The 19,944-nt window shown below is 38.6% G+C and overlaps 2 pseudogenes; one reads left to right on the top strand and one right to left on the bottom strand.

The window, feature by feature from the left end:
* Positions 1 to 6,764: 6,764 nt before the first annotated feature.
* On the bottom strand, positions 6,765 to 9,166 carry LOC141425906 (fatty acid desaturase 3 pseudogene; annotated as a pseudogene).
* A 966-nt stretch (positions 9,167 to 10,132) lies between these two features.
* LOC141425907 (transcription factor 7-like 2) lies at positions 10,133 to 18,390 on the top strand (annotated as a pseudogene).
* Positions 18,391 to 19,944: the final 1,554 nt, after the last annotated feature.

The raw sequence follows: 19,944 nt of genomic DNA on the forward strand, positions 1-19,944 counted from the left end.
TTTTAAGAAATTATATAATTAGAAATTGAATTTTAGGAGATAAAAGCTCTGAGTAAAATTAATATAATCTTCTTCAAAGTTACAAGATGAGCACAAGATGCAAGGCAAATTCATAGCCACTTGTGAAATTGGCCGAGGTTCAGCTAAAAAATTATACACTGAACACCTGCAAGAGAGATGGGATCAGGTAGATGAAAACCAGGATTATTACTGTGGCATTTATCAATATATATTTATGCATCTTTTTCCAATTTAAAAAAAATCTGTATTTGATAATTGTATCTGTATCAGCCTACCTCTAATACTTAAGTAAAAGTCTGAATAGTTGAACCAACAGAAACTATTATCCTCACCTTGTCTTCTGTTCAAGTTTCAACCTACAATGATTTTCCAAATCCAAAGAGAATATTTTCAAAGAATGAAAATGTTTCTCAAAGAGTTTCAATGCTTCTCATTTTATAGAGCTCTCATTTTATTGTGTTTAATATGCATTTAAAGCCATATGTCTCTTCAGATTTGAAAGTCAGATGGAATGAGTCAAATAAAAAAGCTTTGGCATTGAGATGGTTATCTACATATAAATTAATGTGTTAATTACACTTTCCTGAGTCACATACAGAGACATTTGCTTAGAAGAATCAATGCTAATTTTGGATGGTGGACACATTATTATCTACTATTAGAATCTTACTTCTGCAAACTTGTGGTAATTGTGGTTATGCAAATGAAAATCATTCAAATTTTCATATTAAAGAAAATAGACTTATGGACGAGAGTAAAGCACTCAGCAACAAATCCCACAATACTTGGAGAATTTGCCTTACAAGCCTATTAAATTCTTAAAGTGAAACTTGAAAATATTATACTTTAATTAAGTAGGTCCTCAACTTTGAACTGTAGTCTCAGGATCAACTCCTCCATCTTGTTATTGGCACCATAGTAAGTTCTAATATGTAATTGATATAACATATCTTCAGGTTATGTTTACTGCTCTTAATTTATTTCATTTTATTTACTAAGAGAGTTGCCTTTCCCAGAGCAAAAGATTCTTTTTTAGATTTTATCTGTATTTGAATGGGAAGGCCTTTATCAGTGTCTGACCCTCCACCCTGTCAGGGACAGAAATTCTGGTTTAGACTTTTATTCTATAATGTAGACAATGGTCAATTTATTAGTGTAAGTGTGTAGGGGAGAAAGGAAATCTTTGCCTTTTGGTTTTCTAGGTATTTGGGACACTGCAGCAAAATCCAGATTAACAAAAGCATAGGAGAGAACAGGCAGTCCGAGATTCAAGGTGGCTCCATTCACAATTCTCCTGACTCTTCTGCCATGACACAAAAGCTACACACATTCAGTAGAAACCCTACTGACTTCAAACTTGCAATTGTGTTCTCTCCTGGACCAGTGATACACAGGGTAATTGTCTCTGGAGATGCTGGATGCTACCCTGAGACCAGAGGTCCACAAAAGTAAAAATGAGTACTCTACAGTACCTAGCAATGCTGAGCTCTGTTTGGTGGGTTATGTCTGTTAATTCATTTCAACTGGATGATACTTTCAATGCAGGGAGTTTATAAAGATGTAAAGCTTCCATAAGTGAGCAGCATCTATGTTTATTTGTTTATTTGCTTACTTAATTTATTTATTTACTGTGGTACTGGGGTTAGAACTCAGGGTCTTGCACTTGCTAGGCAGGCACTCCACCACTTCATCCTTGCCCCCAGCCCATCTGTATTTAGTTTAAAGAGACCAACTCTTCAAATTAATGCCCATACTAATACTGGGCTTAATACTAATATTGATGTCTATAGACTCTTAATGCCTTTAATACAAAGGCCAGTCACATCTACAAAGTGTGGTAAAAGAGGAGCCCTTGTGACCCTGAACCTCCAAAAAGACCAAAGGACGCAGACAGGACACCTGAGAGTGGGCAAAAACAGGAAAAGCATAGGCTGAAAATGGGGTGCTAGCCATCTGCAAATCCTCTTCCAAGTGTACCCCTGGCACCTGTTCCTCTGGCAGGTAGAAAGTAAACAAGCTTAAAAGACCCACTCTCAGGACAAATATGAAAACAGGTGATCCTGGACCAGAAGGGATTAAGCACTGTGTATACAAAATCAAATTCATGTCATCACTCAAACAATTAATTTTTTCAACTCTTTTAGTCCCATAGAAATTAGGAAAGAAAAAAAAAGATAAGGAGGCTTTTTCCACCCCTGTTCAGTTGGATGCTGTTGACTGAAACCAGCGTATTGACCTTGGTAAGAATCTTTATCTTGACTGCCTTAGTCAGAGATCTCAGATGTGAACTTCTACCTCCAAATAAACAAGGTATCCCTCTGGATTGTATTTTATATTTGTTGCCAGAAACTATAGGGAAAGAAAAATTATTTTCCCTCTACTCTTTTAGGTTCTTGGTTGGAAGTGACAAAAGGATTAGCAAGATGCAAGCCTGTACATTAATATTGTGGAAGTTTTCCATGACACAGGAGAATCCATAAGAAAACAAAGACCTGGAAAGTCATAAGCATAATTTTCTTTATGCTAGGTTTGAGGAAGAGGAGAAAGATGTACAAAAATGTGGCAGGTACAAAGGGATGCTACTGGGTAAGAACTCAGGCTCATGAACACTGTTAGCTATGGCTCCTCTGTATCCCCCATCTCCAAGGTAATGGTTCCACTTTCCTCTGGGTATAGCAAGGTCAGAAAGTCTTTCATGTGCCTGCCTTTCTCAGTTCAATACAAGCAACCAGGTTTGAGGATAGCATGCTCTGAACCCCATCATGTTGAAAATTGTTCTTCAAATTGCCTAAACATAATGTGAAGATTTCAGTTTTCACATCTGAGCCATAATCTAAGTGAAAGTACATTATGACTATGGGAACATGAAGATGGGAGCACACAGTGGTGTCATAACACAGCAGAGACTGGAGTAAGCTAGAATTGACTTTGATTCTTGCACACTCACAGCTTTGTGATGGCACTCACAAACACTCACAGTGTATGTGACAGTATTCAAGTTACACATATTGTTAATAATTAATTTTATCAGCTGCATGATACAACAATGGGAATGAATATCTGTTGGAAAGATTGCTGTGAAATTTAATATTAATGGAATTCTAACAATAACATTTTCTTTATTGTAAGAAATATAAATATTTTATACAACTTTTTCCTTATAACAACTGGATGAGGTAAACAGCAATGATTTCTAGTTTATACATGACAAAAGTGAAGCAAAGAGAGGTAAATAACTGCCCAGGATGACACACTCAGTGAGTGACAGGAAAATTCTAAACCAGAGACCCTGGATTATCACATTGTCTTGGATTAAAGAGGAACACATATTTCAGGGCATGACTTCTCACTGATTTACACTTTTCATTCTTTGGTAGCTTAAGTTATTTAAATTATTCATGAATAACAGCAATCATTAAATTAAATTCAACATCATGAAAATGTAAGCTCCATAATAAGAATTTAGTATTTACTGTCTAAAATGACTTTAACACTAAACTTCTAATACAATTGGATTAGATTTTCTGCCCTCATATATATATATATATGATAGCCATAGTATATCTATCCATTGTGTTTGTGTATATATATATATATATATATATATATAGTATTCCCCACATGTATATATATATAATATATATATATAAAATATATATATATATAAAATATATATATATATGAAATATATATATATATATATATAAAATATATATATTGTAGGGACTACTATATGATATATAGTAGTCCCTACATATATTGTTGTTTCCAATAAAATGACAGAATGATGCATTTCAACTTAAAATTCTAATTTAAAATGGCAGAATTTTAAGTGTAAAGCTATATTTTTAGAGGCAAAAATGCAGAAATTAAAAGAGAGAAACCTAGCAAGTGTAAGAAGGGTCAATTTTAAGCAAAAAATTCAGGCACAGAATTCCATATCACTGTGTCCTTCCACGTTTCCCATTCATTTCTACTAAACATTAATTGGCATTTAACTTTATTGATAAACTGAAAGAATTGGAAAAAATGCATCTATGCAACACCACCACCAAAGAAAGTCAAAGAATCTCATTGTTCCTGTTTGGATGTATATCTGTGTTTTCATATGCTTATGACATCACATAGCTATCTCTCAAAACCACATCCACTTCCCACTTCTTTGATTTAGTCAAATACAAAAATTTTGATAAAAATCAAAGACCATTGGTTTGCATATGAACCATTTAAGGTAGTAAATACTTAAACTTCTTCATCCTCAAGAATAACCTGCAGGAGCTTCTGTTCCACTTACAGGATTGCATGAAAAGCCCACTGTCCACAATTTCATAATTTAAAAACCTTAAAATCTAAAAACCTTAGAGTACATTTCAAAATGTATTCTTTTCATAATTTTTTTATGATTTTAATATCAACAGTAATGAGTCTATCAATAAATGAACTTCTCAGCTTTTGTGGACTCTACAGAAATGGTCATTTTATCTGTTCTGATTTATCTATCCAGAAATTCCATGGTGGTACCTGATTATTATTACTCACAACTGCTCCTTCTTCATAATGTAATCCTAGTGTCCTCCTTTTCAGCAAGAGTCATTTATCACACTAAGACGTTCCTCTGTGTTACTTTTTGAAAATTACTTGACCTCAAATACTCAACTCTGATCTCAAAATTAACCCTTGCCTTCATTCTTTTTTACATAAATCTTTATGCATTCTTAGTAATTGTCAGCATTCTCTTAAAAATGTTCAAGAAAAATAAAATCATCTTAATGCCAAAATAAATAAATAAATAAGACCAGATTTACTGACTCAATCACCCTTTAACTACTTTTTTTGCCATCCTCTCTTTCTTATTCTTCTACCTTTTATTTATTTATTTTCAGCAATCTATGAATACAATTTCTGCTGTGGAAATTATTTTGACCTTTTTCTCTTTTTCTATGTATGTTTATTTACTGAAAGAAAGAAAAGCCAGTTCTTTTTTTTTTTTAGATTATTATTGAGTAATTTAATTTTTTGTGCGTGCATAGTGATGGGATCAAACTCAGGTCTTCACTCTTACAGAGAGCATATGCTGTGTCACTGAGCCCCATCCTTTGCCTGAACAATTTTTTTGTTGAAACTGAAGTTTTTTTGGGTTTTTTGGTTTTTTTTTTCATTTTTCTTTTATTATTCATATGTGCATACAAGGCTTGGTTCATTTCTCCCCCCTGTCCCCACCCCCCCTTCAATACCCAGCAGAAACTATTTTGCCCTTATTTCTAATTTTGTTGTAGAGAGAGTATAAGCAATAATAGGAAGGAACAAGGGTTTTTGCTGGTTGAGATAAGGATAGCTATACAGAGCATTGACTCACATTGATTTCCTGTGCGTGGGTGTTACCTTCTAGGTTAATTCTTTTTGATCTAACCTTTTCTGTAGTACCTGTTCCCCTTTTCCTATTGGCCTCAGTTGCTTTAAGGTATCTGCTTTAGGAAAAGCCAGTTCTGATAAGATAACTCTCCTCTTTCTCCCCTTCTTCACTGATAAAAAAAAATTTATCTAGAGAACAATGTGTGTCAAGTGAAGACAGAGCAGCAATCTGGTGTTGCTCTGCAAACTTAATGTTTAGTTACATTGTTCACTTTCCCCCAAATTTCCCCACATTATAATCCTCTCTTCTCAAACACCTCGTGTCATCAAAAAGCAATGGAGAGAAATTTAACACGTTTGCATTTTATGTTACCATTTTTGTGTATAAAATTTCGTTAGATTTATGCCTCCCATCTCAAATCATATTTTTTGTTCTACTCATTTATTTCCATCAACATTTATGCATATAATGATAATTTCTATTTTAAAATATGAATAATTTTAAAACAGAGAAAGAAAAAATTTTTTTTTCTACATTATTGTGACTGACACATTCTTCTTTCTGGAATTTATCTGATAATCAGCCTTTCATATACTCACATTCACTAAATGGCACTATTAAAGGTCACCTATAATTATAATGTTATTGCAAGAAAAGGACAATCATGAAAATTCTCATTGAACCAAACAAATTTATCACAGTTGATAACTTCCAGGTATCTCTACAGATAGACTTATCAATCATGATGTGTAAAAAGAAAACTGATTCCATTCAAAACATCATGTAGTCTTCCCATTCAGAATTGACAATTCTATTTGTCTACTTAGTAAGACCAAAATGGAGCTATCTTTAACACTTACTTTCTTTTACAAAATACAATAGCACTTTCTTGAAACCTGTGCATATTTTTTCATTCTGTTTCTGTGGTGTCATCATTGTATGTGTGTACCTGTACATGTGAGTTAGAATACTGACAACCGGCCACCATTTCCACTTACATTTTCTATTTTCAACAAAGTAATCAGTTATCTGAACAGATATCATCTTAATTAATTCTCTGTTAGAAACTATTGAATTGCTTCTTTTCTTTTTTTTTAATATATCTAGGTTGATTTTTATATTAAAATAACAGTTTCTCCTCCAAATCTTGTTCTAGGAAAAGATGCTTTGCTCACCATGTGGCTTTGAGTACCCTCCCTCTATCCTTGGTCCTTTTGGCCACAGAGCTACAGCCATAGTGCTGCTGACCAGGGAAGATGGCAGGACCAGGTGGGCAGGCAGGGTACACCATGGTGGGGTGAGGGTGGAACTGCACATATTGCCTGGGGTGGCTCAGTGATTTCTGGGGCCCTGGGCCCTTATCCCTTCTCCACCCAGGCAGATGCTGCCTTCACTGGTGGAGGTAGGCATCCAGCCAGTCATTACCAGACTTCTTCAAGGACCTGATGATGTCCACCAGGGCAGTGAGAAAAGGCTTCACCTCATAATACAGGCCATGCTAGCACACAGTGCTTTGACCAGAGGGGCCATCTTGTGGTAGCTGTGCCTCGGCATTGTGGGGAAGAGATGGTGCTCGATCTGAAAGTTGAGGTGCCCGCTGAAGCAGTCAATGAAGAGTGAGGGCTCCACGTTACAAGAGGCTGCCAGCTGAGAGTTGGCCCAGTCCTGGTGCTTCTCATGACCAATTTCTTTGGGAATGTGGTTCAACTGTGTGATCCACATGAACCAGTGGCTCTCCAGGACCCTGACAGCAACAAAGAGGAGGAGTGCCCCAGAGACACTGTAGAAGGTGATGTAGGACAAGAAGTAGGAGTAGAAGCTGGTGGCCCAGAAAAAGTCTGTCCACTGCATGCACACCAGTATGTATGCCAGATTTTCCACCTCAAAGTTCACCAGGGTGAGCAGTGGTGGGCCAATCAGGACAAAGTACAGGTACTAGTGGCTGTAGGGTAGGTATCTGTGTTTCTTCTTGCCTTACTCCACAGATGATTCCCTTAGGAGGAATACAGGTGCCACTGTCACATCCTGATCCTGTGGAAGATGTTAGGTTTGGCATGGTGCTAGAAGTGACAGAAGTTCAACCAGTGGGCAGAGAAGCCCTTCAGGAGCCCCATCACAAACTGCTGGGCTTCCTGGTTCCACTGGGACTTCCTGAAGATGGAGGCATGGCCCAGGTCCTGCTGCAGACACCAGCTCTGAGCCTGACAGATGGCCAGGATAAGTGCGGCAAGAGTGCTGGACACCCAGCCAGAGCCCAGGAGGTAGACGATGAGCCAGCCCAGCACTTCCATAACTAGGATGTGGCCCAGCAGGAGAGCAAAGAAGATGGGATCAGTCTCAGCTTCATGTCTTTGGCTGTCTGGCACAGTGCTCACAAGTCCTTGATCAGCTGGGTATTCTGAGATCCATATTAGCTGGGCTCCTTTGAGGCCAGTTCTCCTATCAGCAGGGGCCACAGGAACTTGTGCACAAAATGGAGATCTTGGTGGAAGGCATGGAAAGCATCCTTGGCGACCTCTGCACTGTGGTGGCCAATAAGGCGGCTGCCCCTTGGGTGCCTCTGCACCCAGCGGCTGATGTTGCGCTCAATGACCAGCCACTTGTTGGCCGGCAGGTCATGCCTACAGACGTGCTCCCAGCAGAAGATGGGCAGAGGCTCCCTTGTCTCCCACCCACTGCTGCACACAAAAGTCCTTGGGGCCCCGGGATGATGGTGAGGTCGAAGCGAGACACCAAGAGAGGCCTGTTTCTCTTTTCAGTGAAAATTAAACACATATTCCTAATTTAGTCTTACTTCTGCTCCTGCTACTTGACTGAACTCATATTCAACTACACCTTTCTCCTTTTGCTTGCTCCAGAAAAACTGACATCCTTGTTATGTCACAATATGTGAAACACATTCTTGAGTTATGCCATTTTACACTTGCTTCATCACTCTGGAATGCTCTTTCCATAGATATGTGCATAACCTACTCTCTTATTTTCTTCAGGGTCTTCACTTCATCAGAACAAATTTTCATGATTCCTTTCTACATGTCTGTCAGCTATTGCTTTAAGCTTCAAACCATTATTAGTTGTGTAATCTGTGAAAAGGGACAGTTTGTTAATAGAGATAACTGGAGAGATGTAGCAAGAGGAGAGTTTTGCTTCCTGGTTCTGAGACACTTTTCTACACACTGCCTTGTGCTAGTGAATTTTGTGTTTGTTTTGGACCATGCAGAAGCATATCCTTCTTCTGTGCACACCTCATCTCTACAACACCAGCAAGGTCACCTGCTATACCCAGAAAACAGTAACTATCCCCAGAACTCTGCTCAAGTGATTCTTCAGTTCAGTGCCTCTTGTTAAATGTCTCTGAATGAAAAATTTGCTCAAGACCTTGAGGACAGATTTCAAGCAAATTCCTCTGGTGTGGCTCCATAGTGACTTATTTGCCATGAGACAAGCCATACACATGCCCTTTCCAGCAAGGACTGGATCTCACTCAGTCTTGGAAGTTAGCTGGACTCTTCACTGTATGCTCCATTGCAGTTCTAGGCTGCTCTTGGCCTCTCCAATCCCTTATGCTACTAGCATTTCATTTACTCTATGAGCCAATTCTCTTTCATAGCTAATTATTTCCATTCTATTTTCCCTATAAAATTAGTATGAATTCTATTTCTTAATCAGAACATTTTGACTACATAATATAAAATATGAACCTTAGCCCATCTGACTATTTTTATCCAGTTTTCCCTATTGTGTTTTTCTCCAAAACAATTAGCATAAAATTACTAGACTCTATTTACCCATTATTATCTACCTCCCCTCATTCATAATATAAAGCCAATGATGCATAGGGACTTTATTGTTTTAGTTGCTACATCTATTCTGCCTAGAACTGTGCCTAGTATTTAACAGATCTTCAAGACATTTTTTGAAAATGGATGAATGAATATTGTGCAATAAAATTACTTGGAAAATTAAGTCACTCAGGAACATCATAATCCCATTTTGATAGATATAAATGTTTTGGACAACTGCAAAAAATAATGTATAATATTCAAAACATATATTGTAAATAAATATATTTTATGGACTAAGACTTTCTTAGTTTATGGCAAGGTAATTATTATGAAATGAGAATAATTTTCTATCAGAATGAGTGAGTATCATTTATTAGTAGTGGTCAATAATGAAAGAACAAAATGAATAACTTCATGGAAACAAATTTACTCTTTAGAATATTTTGAGCTGTCAACTTTTATTTTTTCAAGATAAAAATTAGACCATAAATTTGTAAAATTCTGACTTTTTTAAAGTACTGGTGCTAGTTTTCATTACAATTAGCATCTAACTGAGAAAAAACTTCTTAATGGTCACCATAACTTCAAATCAGGTTTCTATATTAATAAAAACCTTAAGACAATTTAGTCATAGTGAGGTTTTTCAAGTAAGAAGGCAGACAGATTTAATTGGGAATTTCAAGTTGCTAGTGATTGGAACTGGACAGAAAAATAACATAATTAGATTTCCTTCAAAGAGGAGGGTGAGCAGGAGGAGAAGAGCTGGGACAACTCCTCTGCAGAGAGGGACTTAGCTGATGTAAAGTCGTCTCCAGTCAATGAATCAGAAACAAATCAGAATAGCTCCTCCGATTCCGAGGCAGAAAGACGGCCTCCACTTCGCTCCAAAAGTTCCTGGGATAAATCCCAGGAACTTTTGGAGGAAGCCGCCAAAAGGCAAGATAGAGGGCTCTTTAAGGGGTCACTTTATCCTGGCTAGTCCTTCATCATGATCCCCGACCTCAGGAGCCCCTACTTCCCCAACGGATCTCTCTCGCCCACCGCCTGAACCTGTCTTTAGATGAAATGGCTGCTACTTGGTGTCCAGGCAGGGAGCCTCCAGAGCAGACAAGCCCTCAAGGATGACCACTCACCATCGCCAGCGCACATTGTCACGAACAAAGTGCCGGTGGTGCAGTACCCCCATCCTGTTCACCCACTCACGCCTCTCATCACCTACAGCAATGAACACTTCACCCCAGGGAACCCACCTCTCCACTTACCAGCTGACTTGGACCCCAAAACAGGAATCCCACGGCCTTTGCACCCTCCAGACATATCTCCATATTAACCGCTATCACCCAGAACCATAGGACAAATCCCCCATCCGTTAGGATGGTTAGTACCACAGCAAGGTCAACCGGAGTACCCAATCACTACAGGAGGATTCAGACAGCCCTATCCCATCAATGCTTCCGTGTCCAGCTTTCTGTCTTCTAGGTTCCCTCCCCACACGATTCCACCACATCGTACTCTACACACGACAGACATACCCCACGGTACCATAGTCACAGCAACAGTCAAACAGGAATCCTCCCAGAGTGACGTCGGCTTACTCCATAGCTCAAAGCATCAGGCCTCCAAAAAGGAAGAAGAAAAGAAGAAGCCCCACATAAAGAAGCCCGTTAATGCGTTCATGTTGTATGTGAAAGAAATGAGGAAGATTCCAAGATGGCGGATAGAGGTAGGAACAGAAAGCGACCCTCCTATAGTGAAATCTTGGAGAGACGCTGGAGACACACTTTGCAGGCATAATCACGAGAAAAGGCATAACTTTGACTCCTCCACATCTCCAGCCGGCGCAGAGAATCTCCACTTCACGTTAAACGGAGAACCGAGGAGGGCCCCCGGGGCCGCCAGTGGCCGGCGCCCATACGGCTTGGGAAGACGTGGACCAGGTGAGCTTCGCGGTACCACGGTTCCCCCACAGACAAGCCTGGGCCAGAGCAGCATAGCCCCCTGGACAGACTGACCTCCACCCGGGGAAAAAAAAAGAGAAACTGAGTACTAAGCAATAAGAACAATTAAGACACACTGGAAAGAGGGTGGGGCGCCCTGAGCGCTGAAGATTGGGGGAAGGGAATCCTTCCCGGGACTGTAAATAAACAAGCTGGGTGGGCCACAGAGGCTCTGGCGGGAGCGGGGCGCACCCAGCAACCAGGAGCGGGGACGCTTGTGAGAGGAGGGAAGATCCACTTCCCACGTGAACTGTAAATAAACACGCAGGCCTGACAACGCGGGGCAGTGTCACCTTTCCCAGTGCTTGAAAAGGGGAAAGCCTGTAGCAGAGGCCCCCCGCACAGGAGAACTCTGAACAAACAAAGCCTGTGGGACCAGGTGAGTGCTAGCTCACCCCAGAGATCTGCATAAATAACGCCGCCAGCTACAGGCTGAGAGCAGCAGGCAGGCGAGCCACAGTTGCAGATACCACTCTCAGAACTGCCTCCAGACGCTTTTTTTTCTTTTTCTCCCTACCTTTGATGAGAGAACAACCGAATTACACCTGCAAGCCGAAAAACTTACTGAAACTGTATTGCATTTGAACTGGGGACACTTGGTGGGGCTTTTTTTTTTTTTCCTTCTGTGTGTGTGTGAGTGTAGTTTTGTTCTACTTTATGCATCCCCTTTGATGAGACAACTACAGAACAACATCTGAGGCACCAACTCCAGGACTGGAGATTGAGACGGACATCCAAATTATTAAGACTGAAATTGCATTGCATATAAACTTGGAAGTTTTTTGGTTTTTTTTTTTTTTAATTTTCTATTTTCCATTTTATTTTAATTCATTTTTATAAATAGATATTACTTTCATATACTTATTTTTTATTTTTTTATCTTTGATTTTCAATCCTCTCTCTGTCTCTCTATTGTCTGTTCAGCTTACTGTCAATTAGTACACTAACACTCCCTGTTTATACCTTTGAAACTCTCTTGTCTGACACCTTGTTCTGCTTTCTCCCTCTTGTCTGTATATTTGTTTTCCCCTTTTCTTTAACTTCTTGCTTTCCATCTCAGCTCACTCTTCCATTCTCAATATTACCATTGTTATTATTACAAGCTAGAAAATACTTAATTACACACAGTACAGGGACAGTAACAACACCAAGGACAATGACGGGAAGACAGAAACAACAAGGAAACCAGTTTCCCCACAGCAAAAAATTAGTACAGGAACCAGAGGGGAATGAAGAGAACAGAAACTCAGATCCAGACTCCAACAAAATGAAGATAAACTATGCCAAAGGACCCAATGAAGCCCACAAGAATAATTTAAAAGAAGACATACTACAAGTACTCAATGAGAATTTTATAGAGATGATACTGGATAGGGTCAACCAAAATGTACAGGAGACACTCAAGAAATTCCAAGAAAATAAAAATAGAGAATTTGAAAAAGCAAAAGAAGAAATAAAGGAAACCATAGAAGCACTGTATAAACACCAAAGTGAAAGAGAGAACACAATGAATAAATGGATAAATGAACTCAGGACAAAAATAGACAACAATAAAGAAGAAAACAGCCAGGATATGGAAAACCTCAGAAAAAAGAACGAAACAGAACTGCAAAACAAAACGGAAGGCCAATCCAGCAGAATAGAACAAACAGAAGACAGAATCTCAGAACTTGAAGATGAAATGGTAATTAAAGGAAAAACTGAAGAACTATTAATTAAACAACTCAAGACCTGTGAAAAGAAAATGCAAGAACTCACTGACTCCATCAAAAGACCAAACTTGAGAATCATGGGCATCGAAGAAGGAGAAGAGGTGCAAGCGAAGGGAATGCGTAATATATTCAACAAAATAATAACGGAAAATTTCCCAAATCTAGAGAAAGATATTCCCATACAAATGCAAGAGGCCTCCAGGACACCAAACAGACCAGATCAAAATAGAACTACTCCACGACATATCATCATTAAAACAACAAGTTCAGAAACTAAGGAAAGAATATTGAAGGCTGCAAGAGAGAAAAAACAAGTAACATACAAAGGTAAACCCATCAAAATCACAGCAGACTTCTCAACAGAAACATTAAAAGCAAGAAGAGCATGGGGTGAGATCTTCCGGGCACTGAATGAAAATAACTTCAACCCCAGGATACTCTACCCAGCAAAGCTATCATTCAAAATAGATGGAGCAATAAAAGTCTTCCATGATAAGCAGAAACTAAAACAATATGTGACCACAAAGTCACCATTACAAAAGATTCTGCAAGGGATCCTGCACACAGAAAGTGACACCCAACTTAACCATGAAAAGGCAGGCAGCACCAAACCACAGGATAAGAAAAAGCAAGACAGTAGAGAGTAACATCAAGTTAGGTACACACAATCAAACCTTCAAACAACTAAGATAACTAAATGGCAGGAATCACCACATACCTATCAGTACTAATGCTTAATGTTAATGGACTTAATTCACCCATCAAAAGACACCGTTTGACAAAATGGATTAAAAAAGAAGATCCAACAATTTGTTGCTTACAGGAGACTCATCTCACCGACAGAAATAAGCATATGCTTAGGATGAAAGGCTGGGAGAAGATTTACCAAGCCAATGGCCCCCGAAAACAAGCAGGAGTAGCAATACTTATCTCTGACAAAGTAGACTTCAAACCTACATCGATCAAACGAGATAAAGAAGGACATTCCATACTAATAAAAGGGGAAATACACCAAAAGGAAATAATAATCATCAATCTGTATGCACCCAATGTCAATGCACCCAATTTCATCAAACATACCCTGAAAGACCTAAAAGCATATATAAACGCCAACACAGTGGTTGTGGGAGACTTTAACACTCCATTATCATCAATAGATAGGTCATCCAAACAAAAACTCAATAAAGAAATCCAAGATCTAAAATATGCAATAGATCAAGTGGACCTAGTAGATGTCTACAGAACATTTCATCCAACCTCTACACAATATACATTCTTCTCAGCAGCCCATGGAACCTTCTCCAAAATAGATCATATCCTAGGGCACAAAGCAAGCCTCAGCAAATATAAGAAAATAGAAATAATACCATGCATACTATCTGACCACAATGCAGTAAAAGTAGAACTCAACAACAAAAGTAAAGACAAAAAACATGCAAACAGCTGGAAACTAAATAACTCATTACTTAATGAAGAATGGATCATCAATGCAATAAAAGAGGAAATTAAAATGTTCCTAGAAGTCAATGAAAATGAAAACACAACCTACCGGAACCCATGGGACACAGCTAAGGCAGTCTTGAAAGGAAAGTTTATAGCCATGAGTGCATATATTAAAAAGATTGAAAGATCCCAAATCAATGACCTAATGATACATCTGAAACTCCTAGAAAAACAAGAACAAGCAAATCCCAAAACAAATAGAAGGAGAGAAATAATAAAAATAAGAGCTGAAATCAACGAAATAGAAACCAAAAAAACCATACAAAGAATTAATGAAACAAAAAGTTGGTTCTTTGAAAAAATAAACAAGATCGATAGACCCCTGGCAAACCTGACTAAAATGAGGAGAGAAAAAACCCAAATTAGTAGAATTAGGAATGCAAAAGGGGAGATAACAACAAACACCATGGAAGTCCAGGAAATCATCAGAGACTACTTTGAGAACCTATATTCAAATAAATTTGAAAATCTAAAAGAAATGGACAGATTTCTAGATACATATGATCATCCAAAACTGAACCAAGAGGAAATTACTCACCTGAATAGACCTATAACACAAAATGAAATTGAAGCAGCAATCAAGAGTCTCCCCAAAAAGAAAAGTCCAGGACCTGATGGATTCTCTGCTGAATTCTATCAGACCTTTAAAGAAGAACTGATACCAACCCTCCTTAAACTGTTCCATGAAATAGAAAGGGAAAGAAAACTGCCAAACACATTTTATGAAGCCAGTATTACACTTATCCCAAAACCAGGCAAAGACACCTCCAAAAAGGAGAACTATAGGCCAATCTCCTTAATGAACATTGATGCAAAAATCCTCAACAAAATAATGGCAAACCGAATTCAGCAACACATCAAAAAGATTATTCACCACGACCAAGTAGGCTTCATCCCAGGGATTCAAGGGTGGTTCAACATACGAAAATCAATAAACGTAATAAACCACATTAACAGAAGCAAAGACAAAAACCACTTGATCATCTCAATAGATGCAGAAAAAGCCTTTGATAAGATCCAACATCATTTCATGATAAAAGCTCTAAGAAAACTAGGAATAGAAGGAAAGTTCCTCAACATTATAAAAGCTATATATGACAAACCTACAGCCAGCATTATACTTAATGGAGAAAAATTAAAACCATTCCCTCTAAAATCAGGAACCAGACAAGGATGCCCACCATCTCCACTCCTATTCAACATAGTACTGGAATTCCTAGCCAGAGCAATTAGGCAAGAAGAAGGAATAAAAGGAATACAAATAGGTAAAGAAACTGTCAAAATATCCCTATTTGCAGACGACATGATCCTATACCTTAAAGACCCAAAAAACTCTACTCAGAAGCTTCTAGACATCATCAATAGCTATAGCAAGGTAGCAGGATATAAAATCAACATAGAAAAATCATTAGCATTTCTATACACTAACAATGAGCAAACGGAAAAAGAATGTATGAAAACGATTCCATTTACAATAGCCTCAAAAAAAATCAAATACCTAGGTGTAAACCTAACAAAACATGTGAAAGACCTCTACAAGGAAAACTATACAGTTCTGAAGAAAGAGATTGAGGAAGACTATAGAAAGTGGAGAGATCTCCCATGCTCATGGATTGGTAGAATCAACATAGTAAAAATGTCGATACTCCCCAAAGTAATCTACATGTTTAATGCAATTCCCATCAAAATTCCAATGACATTCATTAGAGAGATTGAAAAATCTACTGTTAAATTTATATGGAAACACAAGAGGCCACGAATAGCCAAGGCAATACTCAGTCAAAAGAACAATGCAGGAGGTATCACAATACCTGACTTCAAACTATATTACAAAGCAATAACAATAAAAACAGCATGGTACTGGCACAAAAACAGACATGAAGACCAGTGGAACAGAATAGAGGATCCAGATATGAAGCCACACAACTATGAGCAACTTATCTTTGACAAAGGAGCTAAAAATATACGATGGAGAAATAGCAGCCTCTTCAACAAAAACTGCTGGGAAAACTGGTTAGCAGTCTGCAAAAAAACTGAAACTAGATCCATGTATATCACCCTATACCAAGATTAACTCAAAATGGATCAAGGATCTTAATATCAGACCCCAAACTCTTAAGTTGATACAAGAAAGAGTAGGAAATACTCTGGAGTTAGGTATAGGTAAGAACTTTCTCAATGAAACCCCAGCAGCACAGCAACTAAGAGATAGCATAGATAAATGGGACCTCATAAAACTAAAAAGCTTCTGTTCATCAAAAGAAATGGTCTCTAAACTGAAGAGAACACCCACAGAGTGGGAGAAAATATTTGCCAATTATACATCAGACAAAGGACTGATAACCAGAATATACAGGGAACTTAAAAACTAAATTCTCCCAAAACTAATGAACCAATAAAGAAATGGGCACGTGAGCTAAACAGAACTTTCTCAAAAGAAGAAATTCAAATGGCCAAAAAACACATGAAAAAATGCTCACCATCTCTAGCAATAAAGGAAATGCAAATTAAAACCACACTAAGATTCCACCTCACCCCTGTTAGAATAGCCATCATCAGCAACACCACCAACAACAGGTGTTGGCGAGGATGCGGGAAAAAGGAACCCTCTTACACTGTTGGTGGGAATGTAGCCTAGTACAACCACTCTGGAAAAAAATTTGGAGGCTACTTAAAAAGCTGGACATCGATCTACCATTTGATCCAGCAATACCACTCTTGGGGATATACCCAAAAGACTGTTACTCCAGAGGCACCTGTACATCCATGTTTATTGCGGCACTATTCACAATAGCCAAGTTATGGAAACAGCCAAGATGCCCCACCACTGACGAATGGATTAAGAAAATGTGGTATCTATACACAATGGAATTTTATGCAGCCATGAAGAAGAACAAAATGTTATCATTCGCTGGTAAATGGATGGAATTGGAGAACATCATTCTAGTGAGGTTAGCCTGGCCCAAAAGACCAAAAATCGTACGTTCTCCCTCATATGTGGACATTAGATCAAGGGCAAACACAACAACGGTATTGGACTTTGAGCACATGATAGAAGTGAGAGCACACAAGGGAGGGGTGAGAATAGGTAAGACACCTAAAAAATTAGCTAGCATTTTTTGCCCTTAACGTAGAGAAACTAAAGCAGATACCTTAAAAGCAACTGAGGCCAATAGGAGAAGGGGACCAGGAACTAGAGAAAAGGTTAGATCAAAAAGAATTAACCTAGAAGGTAACACCCACGCACAGGAAATCAATGTGAGTCAATGCCCTGTATAGCTATCCTTATCTCAACCAGCAAAACCCCTTGTTCCTTCCTATTATTGCTTATACTCTCTCTACAACGAAATTAGAGATAAGGGCAAAATAGTTTCTCCTGGGTATTGAGGGGGTGGGGGGGTGAGGGAGGGGGCTGGAGTGGGTGGTAAGGGAAGGGGTGGGGGCAGGGGGGAGAAATGAACCAAGCCTTGTATGCACATATGAATAATAAAAGAAAAAAAAAAAAGAAATGAGAGCCAAGGTCGTGGCTGAGTGCCTTGATCAGCAGACAAACTGGTGAGGCCCCTGCTGATGCAAACACTCCAAAGAAGTGTAGGGCTCTGTTCCGGCTTGACCCACAGTGTTTATGGTGCAAACCCTGCCTCAGCCCACCCTCTTCAGATGGACGCTTACTAGACTCGCCACCCCGGTCCCTGTACCTACTAGGGTCCCCACGCCAGACGCCAAGTCACAGGCTGAACAGACACAGCCTCTGTCCCTGTCCCTGAAGCCTGACCCCCTGGCGCAACTGTCCATGATGCCTCCACCACCTGCGCTCCTGCTGGCCGAGACCACCCATGGCAAGGCCTCTGCCATCTGTCCCAACGGGGGCCCTGGACCTGCCACCTGCCGCCTTGCAGCCGCCCATCGTCCCCTCCTCATCTCTCGCACAGCCATCAACATCTTCCTTACATTTCCACAACTCACTGGCTGGGATCCAGCCCCAACCTCTGTGCCTCATAACCAAGTCGTTAGAATAGCTTTAGAGTCAGCTCTAAGTGTTTTCTTCCAGGTTCTTGGTTTGACCCGCACCCCACTCTGAAAACTTTTGTTTTGTACTCTTAATTTTGTGCCATATGGCTACATGAGTTGATGTTTATTGAGTTCATTGGTCAATATATGACCTATTCTTATTTCAATATCTCCTTTTACATATGTAGATGAGAGAACAACCTCATGATTCTACCGAAATTTTTATCAACATCTGTTTAAAGTCTTTGTAGTGTTAAAATATATATATATAACATAAATATATACATACATATATATATATATATACGTATACATAATTGTTACATAGTTTGGATAGCTAAGTTTCAAAAGACTGATTAAAAAACAAAAAGAAAAAAAAGAGAGAAGCAATTTTGTAGCAGCCCTCCAGAAGAAGTTGGTTCTGTATTATTTGTATTAAATGTGAGCTTGCAAACCAATCATTTTAGACCTGTTTTTTAAACCACAAGGACACAATGAATGCAGTGCCACTGCCTTTTTTTTTCTGTGTGAAACAACTTTTATTGTGATGTTACTTGTTATCATTTAAAAGTACAGAAACAAAGAGTTAAAATGTGTTAATATACCTTGTTCCATGGTGGTGTTCTTTTTGGGGGAAAGGGGTGCTATTCATCATTTAATGAAATCACAGAGCTGTTGGACCACTAATATTTATTGCTTTAGATGTTGCTTTTCGTACCTGTATGTTGTCCCTTTTTAAATATTTTTCTTGAAACTGTATAAAGTTTTTTTCCCTTAGCATAAGCATCTTATATATAACAACTCATTTGTACAAGGTTTTTAAGTTTATATATAAAATGTGTATATATTTTTTGTTTCCCTTTTTGACTTTTTTTTCCTGTATGAAACCTAGATGCTACCAAATGGACATTAATTTCTGCATTAAGAATCAGTAGCATTAACAAAGTTGATTTAAAAGCCATTAAGGACAACAAGACTTGAACATTAGTGAGGGAATGTTAGATGCTGTCTGAGCAGCAGTGGAAACTGCCCGTTTCTCCCATGAACTCCTAGCCAAATGCCCTGTGCCCTTAGGACAGGGACTGACAGTGTGCAAAACTTTATGTGCCAAAATTCTCTGTGACTTTAGCTTTCTCCCTATTTTGATGCTGAACTTTCTGTTCATCATGTTTTGGTGTGATGTCATATAGGTAGATTTGTATGTAGTTTTAATGTCACCTATAACAAAATGTGTTTAGTAGCAGATTATCCAGAAAGCATTTTAAACAAAGAGGCATAAACCCTTAAGGGTCAAAAGTCAGCATATTAGATTACTCTTAAATGAAAAACCAGCAGCCGCTTTTATGTACGCATATGACATAAAGTAGGTAGTGAACTTTAAGAATAATAATAAAATAAAAATGTAGGCATGTTGATGTTGCAAAATGCTGTATAGAGCTGCAACCTGTTCATTCAGTGCCATGGTAGTTGGCATGAAGTGATTGTAAAACTGTCTGGTTTATTAAAATGCTAACTATAAAATTTTTTGTGAATACTTTGAATGTTTCCTAACAGTTGTGATG

The sequence above is a fragment of the Castor canadensis genome, chromosome 8 (genome assembly GCF_047511655.1).
Source record: "Castor canadensis chromosome 8, mCasCan1.hap1v2, whole genome shotgun sequence".
Classification (NCBI taxonomy): Eukaryota; Metazoa; Chordata; class Mammalia; order Rodentia; family Castoridae; genus Castor; species Castor canadensis.